This window comes from Lepisosteus platostomus, chromosome 15 (assembly GCF_059453375.1).
Source record: "Lepisosteus platostomus isolate fLepPlt1 chromosome 15, fLepPlt1.hap1, whole genome shotgun sequence".
NCBI classification, from domain to species: Eukaryota; Metazoa; Chordata; class Actinopteri; order Semionotiformes; family Lepisosteidae; genus Lepisosteus; species Lepisosteus platostomus.
Window position 1 is genome coordinate 2,228,914 of NC_142625.1, and position 9,830 is coordinate 2,238,743.

General features: G+C 51.8%; 1 non-coding gene across 1 annotated transcript; it reads left to right on the forward strand.

Moving 5' to 3' along the window:
• Positions 1-5,393: 5,393 nt before the first annotated feature.
• LOC148647636 (U2 spliceosomal RNA) lies at positions 5,394-5,580 on the forward strand. The gene has a single exon (XR_015927508.1). It is a non-coding gene; the product is annotated as a U2 spliceosomal RNA (small nuclear RNA).
• Positions 5,581-9,830: the final 4,250 nt, after the last annotated feature.

Sequence of the window (9,830 nt, forward strand, 5' to 3'; positions counted from 1 at the left end):
TTTGGCCAAGATTTACTGGTTTGACCGCGGCCTGTAATCTTTGCTGAGGGGACCTGAAGAGAGTGGGAGGAGAATCGGAGGACTGCTGGAGAAGAGTTTGGAGTCATCGGAGGAGGCAGTAGTGCGGAAGAGACGTCAGGACAGTGGAGGGAGCGGAAGCGGGCTGAAGACCAGAGCCACCACTGGAATCGCCCTGGGTTGAGCCCAGGGGGTGAAGGTGGGGCTCCCAAGATGACGTCGTGGAAGGGTGAGCTGCCTTCGGCATTGGCGGCCGAGCGCCAGACGTCCCATGAGGGGCAACTTAAGGACTCGGTGCGCTTCGTGTTAAAAAATAAGGAGGAACGTGCGGAATGGATGGTGAGGGGAAAATTTGAGAAGGAAATTGTTTGCAAGGTTCTTGGAATTGAGCATAGGGATGTCTTGGCAATTCCAGGCAAAATGTATTTACAATCTTACAGTAATGACGGAACAGGAATGTATTAGGGTTTGGAACAAGATACAGCTTTTGAAGGAGTATGAGCCACTGAATAAGTTTTGGGTGGAGCCCTTGTTTGCCCGAGAATTGAAGCCGGTGATGGTACATATGTTTAATCCTCATTTGCCTGAAGCAGAAATTGTAACTTTTTTGCGAAGATTTATGGACAGGGTGGAGGTCGGAAAATTTGGGATGAGGAACATTATTGGACTGGGAAATGGAGATTTATGGCCAGCTTCCATGCGTGCGATATTGCAGAAGGAGGAGTTTTGCGTCCCCCGGCTAATTTTCATATCGAACCGAACAAAGGTTATTTGCTTTACCCGGGTCAGCCACATTGTACGTGTCGCAAATGTGGGCCGGATGGACATATTGCGATGGATTGCACAAACGAGGTATGTCGACGGTGTGGGAAGATTGGGCATGTGGCAGCAAGATGTAGTAGCCCCCTAAGCTGCAACTTGTGCGGGGAACAAGACCATTTGTATAAAACATGTCCTAGAAGAGCGTCTAGTTTTGCCTCTGTGGTGTCCAGTAGGGTTTCTAGGACTGAAGATCATGCGCCTTCTGCTGTTGAGGGACAGGAGAGAAGAACAGAGGAAGATGCTCATCGGGTGGCGTACCAGCTGCACAGGACCCAGGGGAAGGCACATCCGGGTATGCAGAGGCACCGGAGCAGCGGGTTTTAAAGGAAAGAAGGAGATCTGCACATAACGAGCTTTTTGAAGTGGGTTTGGCTGCTCTAGGATCGGAGTAAGTAACAAAAGGAGAGGCTGTTTCGTCGCCGGCATGGCAAATTGTTGGGAAAGGGAAGAAGTACAAGAAAAGGGCGAGGGATGCTCGTGAAGATGACGGGCTGAGGAAGGAGGAAAAAAGGCCTAAGGAAGCAGGTTCTTCATCGGAGGAGGGTGAGACCCCAGTGTCTGCTTTAGTTTCTGAAGAGTCTGATATGGAGGAGGAAGAGTATGATTCAGAGGAGGAGTCGGGTGGAGTGATGTTGAGGTTAGGGAAAAGGTGGTGGATAAAGAGGTGGGAATAGAAATCGACCCAGAACAAGAAGAAAGAAAACCACCGGACCCGTCCGCGGGAAGCCAAGGGAAGGGGCCACCCCAAGAGGAGAATCAGGGGGAAGCGGGTGGTATTAGCGGTTCTGAGGTGGATGGGACGTTGCTACTTAGTGGTGTTTCCGGAGCGGAGGAAGGGTTTTCTCCAGGTCTGGGTTTCCCCCTGACCCCCTCGTGTTTGACGCCGCCAAACGCGGATGGGATGGGGGAGGGGTATAGCTTTTTGTTGTCTGGTCTCGATTCCTCATAACTGCATTCATGGATATCAATAAGATTTGTTCATGTAATGTTCAAGGACTGAGGAATGATGTGAAGAGGCGAGCAGTGTTCTCCTATCTTGCAGACTTAAACCCTAGTCTCTGTTTTCTTCAGGAGGTACATTTGGAGGGCCCTGTTGATATTGGTAAATTCTCTAGTGAGTGGAAGAAAGGTCCCTCTTGGTGGAGTGTGGGAGGGGTGCACTCCTCTGGCTTGGGTATTTTATGTGGGGATCTAGGCTTTCAAGCCACGGAGGTGACCTCTGTAGTGCCCAGGCACCTTTTGGTGGTGGATGGGTCTTGGGGGAAGGTTAGGGTGCGGGTGGTTGGGGTGTATGCCCCAGCTGAGAGAGCTTTGCAGCCCTCCTTTTTGAAAGATCTAGAGCCCTGGTTATATACAAAAAGGGAGATTTTTTTAGGGGGAGATTTTAATATAGATATCTCAGACACGCAAGGTGGGAGTGCACATAGGTTGAGAGAATAAATTCAACTTTTTAACTTAAAGGATTGTTTTAAAGAATTTAAACGGGGCTAAACAGTTTACATGGGAAAACAGTAGAGGCCATAGGCGCCGGTTGGATTATGTTTTTACTTCTTGGAGTTGTAAAATTCAGAGGTTGCATGTGATACCTAATTGGTTTTCGGATCACATGGTTTTGATGGTTTCTTTTGAGTCTGTATGCCCGCGTTTTGGTGTGAATTGTTGGAGAATGAATGTGTCAGTTTTAGAAGAGGCAAGTTACCGCGTTTTAATTTCAGATTTTATTGATAGCTTTAAGAACAAGATTTCTGACTTTACGTCGAAAACTGAATGGTGGGAGGCATGTAAGAGGGAGGTCGCGTGTCTCACTATTACGTATTGCAGAAAAAGAAGGTACGAGGAGAAGAAAGTGCTTGCGGCTTTGCAAAAAGAACTTGAGGATATGTATACGGATTTTAATCTCACTGGTATTTTTCAGGAAGATAAGGCTTCCAAGCTAAAGTCCACACTCAAAGAGGCCTGGATGAAGAAGGCCAAAGACTTCCTTTTTAGAATAAAAGGTGTGGTCTTGGAGAAGGATGAACAATGCTCTGCGCAGTTTTTCGGTACTGTGAGAGCCAGCCAGGAGAGGACCCTCTTAAAGGAGCTCAAGATGGCTGATGGAAGAATCACGGATGACATGGAAGAGATGGTGACATGCGCCACAAATTATTATAAGGACTTATTCTCGGAGGAAACAGTTAGACGGGAAGTGTGGGACAGTTTACTGGATGGTATTGACTGTCCGTTTGATGCCTCTGAATTAGACCAGAGTCTGTCTTCCGTTGAATTGAGGGAGGCAATGTTAGGTTTGAGAACAGGTAGTGTCCCAGGGGTGGATGGTCTTCCGATAGAATTTTATAGTGTATTTTGGGATCAATTGGAGCCTCTTTTGATGGAAGTTTTTAAGGAAATCCTCGCCGGCAAGTGCCTGGGGTCGACTATGAGGAGGGGTATTATTATGTTGATACATAAGAAGGGTGATAAAAGTGTTTTAGATAATTGGAGACCCATTCAGCTCTTATGTAGCGATTATAAGATTCTCGCTAGATTACTGGGTCACCGTTTAAGGCAGGTGATGGGAACCATGGTGGGCATAGATCAAACATGTGGGGTGGAGGGTCGTAGAGCTAGTTGGACTTTGCAATTGATTCGAGACAAAGTAGAGTGGGTAGAGGATAGAGGTCTTCCCCTCATGATGGTTAACTTGGATCAAAATAAAGCATTTGATAGGGTCCACCATGGCTTCCTTTGGGAGGCCTTGAGGCGCTTAGGATGTAGCGAAATTTTTGTTGTGTGGCTACGGGCTCTTTACAAGGATGCTGAATCCAGTGTGTGTGAATGGTTTTTTAGGGGGAGGTTTTACTGTCCAGCGTGGAGTGCGACAGGGATGTCCCTTGTCTCCCCTGTTGTATGTTTTATATCTTGAGCCCCTGTTGAAGAAAATACGCTGTGATGGTTTGGTGGAGGGCATCCTCATTCCAGGGAGTGGCGGGTTAAGAGTCAAAGTAGCCGCTTATGCGGACGACGTTTCCTTGTTTTTAAGTTTGGATTTTAGTTTGTATAGAATTTTAGAAATTATTCAGGATTTTACGGCTGGGACTGGGGCCTTTTTTAATGTGAATAAATGTACAATCAAATATTTTGGAACATGGAAAGATAGGAAAGATGCAGTTGGTGGGATTCCGGTAGCAGATGGGCCTGTGAAAGTATTGGGAATTCTATTTCAGGCATCTGGTTCGGCCAATATCAATTGGGAAGCACGTCCGTGGATAATGTATCAAAGGCTGGGCCTTTGGCGACAGAGACCTTTGTCCTTGGTAGGGAAGGTTCTAGTGCTAAAGGTAGACATCCTGCCGCTTTTGCTTTATTTAGCGGAAGTGTTTCCTCTACCTGGGCGCTATCGGAGAAAGGTCGTGAGAGCAGTTTTCAGTTTTATCTGGAGTGGAAAGTATGAATATATACGGAGAATTGATATGTACAGAGCAGTGGAAGAGGGAGGCAGGGAGGTCCCAGATATCCCCTTGAAGTTGGATTGTCTTTTCATTTCTAGATTGTGTTTCCTACTGCATGCTTCAGTGTCCCATCCGTGCAGTTTTCTTGTCTTACTGTGGTTGTCTCAAAATGTAAGACACTTGGTACTTTGGTCAAACACTACCCCAAAGGCTGAAAAACTCCCGTGGCATTACAAGCACGCTATTGAATGGATTAAAAAGCACCCTGAGGTTAGAGAGGGGCAGGTAATTCTGGACCATAGACCGATGTACAGAATGATAAGGAAAGAGGAGAGTCAGGCTGTGCTGGGGGTGACTACAGAGGTATGGAGGAGGATTCAGCCAAGTGGTTTGGACAACCGTCATAAAGACCTGAATTGGTTGGGAGTGTGGGGCAGGATGGCAGTCCGTGAAACCATGTGTAAGCACGGACTGTCGAGACAGCCCTTGTGTCCCAGGTTGACGTGCAAGGAAGTTGAGTCCATAAAGCACGCTTTGTGGGACTGTAGGTTTGCGGGTGAAGTGTGGAGCCAATGTGCCCCTTTGTGTTTTTTGGTGTCAAAGGACTTTGTTTTAACTTTTGCTCTGATTATGAGGGGAATGCCTCGTGTCAAGAAATGGAGTATCAATTTTTTGCTCTGGGTTACGCTAAGCATTATTAAGTTTCATATCTGGGCGTCAAGGGATGACTTAGTCAAGCACAATGTGCAAGTTACAAGTAGGATGGTGGTAGGGAGAATTAGAGCAGATGTGTATGGGAGAATTAAAAGGGACGTTTTGCGGTGGGGTTTTGCGGCGGCCAAAGAGAGATGGAGGAGATTGTTTGTGCTGTATGGAGGACCCTGAGGTGGTGGATTAATTTAGTGGTGGTGTATTATTGTCTAAAATGTGTTGATGGGATATTTTGGTGTTATGGGTGGTTTGTATTCTTTGTTGAAATGGGAATAATTTGGGAAGGGAGGATTTGATTTGAATAAGGGGCGGGGTTAGGGAAATTGTGTTGTTCCGTGGCATATTGTTTTTTGGTGGTAGTGTGATTTTTGGGATAACGTTGTTGTTTGGTTCTGTTTGGGGTTATTGATTTTTGTTCTTTTTGTATTTTTGTTTAAAAAAAAAATCTGTTCTTATCAGTTTAATATCTGATACGTCCCCCATCGGGGGACCACATATTAAACGGATTTTTGGAACAGGGAGCTGGATCAGGAGCTTGCTCCGTCCTCTCCACGCATCGGCCCGGTATTGCAGCGCCTCCGGGAGCGGTGCACCAACTTCTCTCAGCAGTGAAAAGACAGACGTAGCTAGCTAGCGAGCAAGCAAGGGAGGTGGACTGGAGCTCCTTCTTCTCGGGTCTCGTCTCTCGTCTCTCGTCCATCTGTGTGTCTCTGTGTCAGCCTTTTCCAAGGAGGCAGGCGTGGCTTGTGTGTGTGTGTCCGTTCCCGTCCTTGCAGGCGGGCCCGTTTCGACAGCCGGGCATTTTCCCTCCAAAAAACTGAGTCTATCCACCTTTTCTTTCTTTTTTTTTGGCAGGCAGGCGTGTGTGCGTGCGAGCGCGTGTCCCCGTCCCTTCCGAGAGAGAGAGCGCTGCCCCTTGCCTCTGCCCGCTTTCGCTTGCAGCTGGTTGGGCACAGCTGCTGCCGGTGGGAGGGGCCTAAGCTAAGGAGGCCGGGCGGCTGGCGCCCCCCACGGTGGCGGTCGTTGTTGGGCCGTTGACAGAAGATCAAAGAGCAGGGCCCCCGCAGGAAGGCAGGCAGGCAGGCAAGAGAGAGGGGGAGCAGAGTCCGGTGGCAGGCCTCTGGCTGCAGGGAGGCCGGCAGCTGCGCGGGTCCCGGGCTCCAGAGGAGTCGGCCTGCGCCACTGTGCGCCAGCGGAACGCCTGCGCGTTGGTCCGCGCCTTTAGGGGCATCGCTTCTCGGCCTTTTGGCTAAAGTCAGAGGTCGAGGGAGAGAGGAACAAGAGGACAACTCTACGAGGACACGGCTTTGGACTGCTTTTGGAACTTTGAACTTTTTGGACAACGTTTCTTGGCTTTTGGATTTCGGCACCTTTGTTTCTTTTTCACCAGGCTTTGCGCGTGGGCTGTTTTGCAGCTGAAAGGCTGCTTCAACCATGGCGGCGGAGCCTGGGGAGGCGAGGAGGGCTGGAAAGGACCCCAGCATCAAGTGGACCATCCGCTTCCACTGGAAAGCGGAGACGGGCCACCTGGAAGAGAAGAATTTGAGGATGATGTTTTGTTTGGAGCTCTGGGGCTGAAGGTGACGGAGATCAAATGCGTGCAAGGGAACCGGGCACAGAAGTTTATCGACAGCACGTTCATGAGCGCTGAGATCCACAAGAAAACGGCGGAGAAGTGCCAAAAATCATTGAGGCCAGCGGAATGGGGGAGTATGAATGTGGCAGATTACAGGGTGACAGCAAGAGGTGGGTGGTTCTACACACGTTTGACCCGTTCATTTCAGATGCCGATGTGACAACCTTCCTGCGCAGATACGTGGAGGTGAGGACGACAGGACAACGGACGGGTTCACCCACCCACCAGCGACCTTCTCAATAGGGACAGGTAGGGGGTATCTGTTCTACTTGGACCAGCCAGAATTCTGCAGGAAGTGCCGGGCCTTCGGGCACCGAGAAGGGGCGTGCAACGCGGAAAAGTGTGGGAAGTGCCACCGACAGGGCCGCTATACACAGGACTGTCCGGTAAAGGAGTGCTCCCTGTGCGGGGAAATGGGGCACTTATACCGGCAGTGTAAGAAGAGGGGCACGGACATGGACAAGGTGGTCAAGGAGTGGATCAGGCAGGCAGATGAGAACAGCGAGGGGGAAGGCCGGCCGACGGGTAGCAGACCCTCCGGTAAGGGGGAGAAGAAGGGGGGAAAACAACAGGAATGGGAACAGGAGAAGGAGGAATGCCAGGTAGAAGAGGACGGCGAGCAGCCGGGAACATCGTGGGGAGCAGACGGTGAGCAGCCGGGAACATCACGGGGAGCAGACGGAGAGACCGGAACCTGGGCGGAGGTGGTAAGAAAATGGCGCCCCCAGAAGGGCGGGGGAAGAACTGCAGCACCAGCACCAGCAGAGGAGGAGGGGGTGGTAACCTTGCAGAGCGCAGGGAAGAAGAGGAGAACAAAGAGACAGCGGGGAGAAAAGCGTCAGCAGGAGACGCAGGAGAAAAAAAGGAGGACGGCTGAGGAGGAAGGCCAGGAGGAAGATCCGGGGGACCTCGCGGACTCTGAGGGGATGGAAGAGGAGGAGGGTTGCTTGTTGGCCTTGAGCGACTCAGAGGCCGGAAGCACCTCGGACTCTCTCCCCCCAGGGCAGGGGTCAGGAACAGTAATAGGGCGCGTCTACTTAGTGGCGCCCAACACGACAGAAGACTGCAGCCCCCTAGTCGCCTGCCTGCCGGAAACACCCGCCCCAGGACAGCCCCATGATCCAGTACATGGACACCGAGGACGAAAGCTCGGTGAGTACAGCAGGGACGGCGAGCTCACCCGATTCCAGCCGATCGGAAGGAATGGAGAGTGACGGCCTCCCTCAAGACCCACCATGACCCTCACAGTAGCAACAGCTAACATAAGGGGTCTGAGGAAGCAGGAAAAAAGATTGGCGGTTTTTTCTTACCTGTCTCGAAGATAATTGGACTTGATCTTCCTACAAGAAGTCCACCTCAAGGATCTCGACGACGTGAGGACCCTTCGGAGGGAGTGGAGGAGGGGTCCCTCATGGTAGAGCGTCGGAGGGGTGAACTCCTCTGGTGTGGGCATCCTGTGCAGCTTGCCAGGGTTCGCCGCCCAGACAGTCAGCTCAGTGATTCCCGGACGTCTGCTGGTGGTGGACGGAACCAGGAGGGGAGTGAAGATAAGGTTAGTCAACGTGTACGCCCCAGCAGACAGAAGGCAGCAGGTCTCCTTTTTGAAAGACCTGGAGCCCGTGCTGTACACCAACAGAGAGCTGATTGCAGGCGGCGACTTCAACATCGACCTGGGAGACCCGCACGGCCAGGGAGTTCATCTGTTGAGGTCCTTGATTGCGGATTTCGGCCTTCGAGACGGGTTCCAGAACGTTGCACACCACACCTGGGACAACGGAAGAGGGAGCTTTCGACGCCTCGACTACATCCTCTCTACTGTGAAGTGGACAACGCTAAGCAGGCAAGTGACCCCCACCTGGTTCTTGGACCATCGGCTGCTGTCGGTCACCTTCGGTGTTGAGGACCCGTGCTTCCAGGCTGGATACTGGAAGCTGAACAAACAAGTTCTACAGGAGGCGAGATACCGAAGGAAGATCGCGTCAGTGCTGAAAGATCTCGAGAAGAGAAGGGGGCTTTTTAGCTCCGTGGTGCACTGGTGGGAATCATGGAAACAGACTCTCGCAACGGTCACCAGGCGATACTGCTGGATCCGGCGGAGTCTGGAGGAACGCCAGTGCGCCCAGCTCCAAGAAGAGCTAGAAGCACTGTATGAGCAGCTGAACCAGGGGGGCGCCTTCAACGGCGAGAAGATTGCCAACGTCAGGAGCCTGCTTAGGGACAAGTGGCTGCAGAGAGCAAATAACTTCCTTTTCAGGCTGCGGGGAGTTTGGAAGGAGGGAGAAGAACAGTGCTCACCCCAATTCTTCAGCGCCGTGAGAAGGCAGCAGGAGCGCAGCTGCTTCGAAAGCATACGGCGCGAAGATGGGACTGCAGCCACGGACTTACCCGGGATGCTGGAGTGTGCCACAGGGTTCTACACAGCCTTGTTTCAGGAGAAGGAGATCGACGCCAGCATCAAGGAGAGGCTCCTGGAGGGTGTGGAGAAGGCGGTGGACGACCCCGCCATGCTGGTTGGGTCTGGGACAATAGCGGAAATAAAAACAGCAATGCTCGGTTTGAAGAAGGGCACCGTCCCCGGTGTCGACGGCCTACCAGCAGAATTCTACCGTACCTTCTGGGACCAACTGGAGCCTTTTCTGGTGCAGGTCTTCAATGAGGCCCTGGACAGCAATGAGCTGGGCCTCTCTATGAAGACCGGCGTCGTGTCTCTGATCTACAAGGGAGGAGACAAGGCGGACCTGGGAAACTGGAGGCCGATCCAGCTCCTGTGCACCGACTATAAGATCTTGGCCAGGGTGCTGGGCGGCCGCCTGAGAACGGTGATGCCGGCGCTGGTCGGAGCAGACCAGACATGTGGCGTGGCAAGCCGGAAGATCAGCTGGACCCTGCAGCTGATCCGAGACACCATCGCCTGGGTGGAGGACAGAGGCCTGCCGCTCATGCTGGTGAGCCTGGACCAAGTGAAGGCGTTTGACCGGGTCCATCACAGGATCCTGTGGGCACTCCTGAGGAAGAAAGGTCTGCCTGACGACTTTGTCAGGTGGATTGAAGCACTATACAACGGCGCCATGTCCCAGATAAGCGTCAACGGAGCAGTAGGGAGGAGGATTCCGGTAAGGTGTGGTGTGCGACAGGGCTGTCCACTCTCGCCCCTGCTGTACGTCATCTTCCTCGAGCTACTGCTGGATCAGCTACGGAAGGACCCTGGAGTG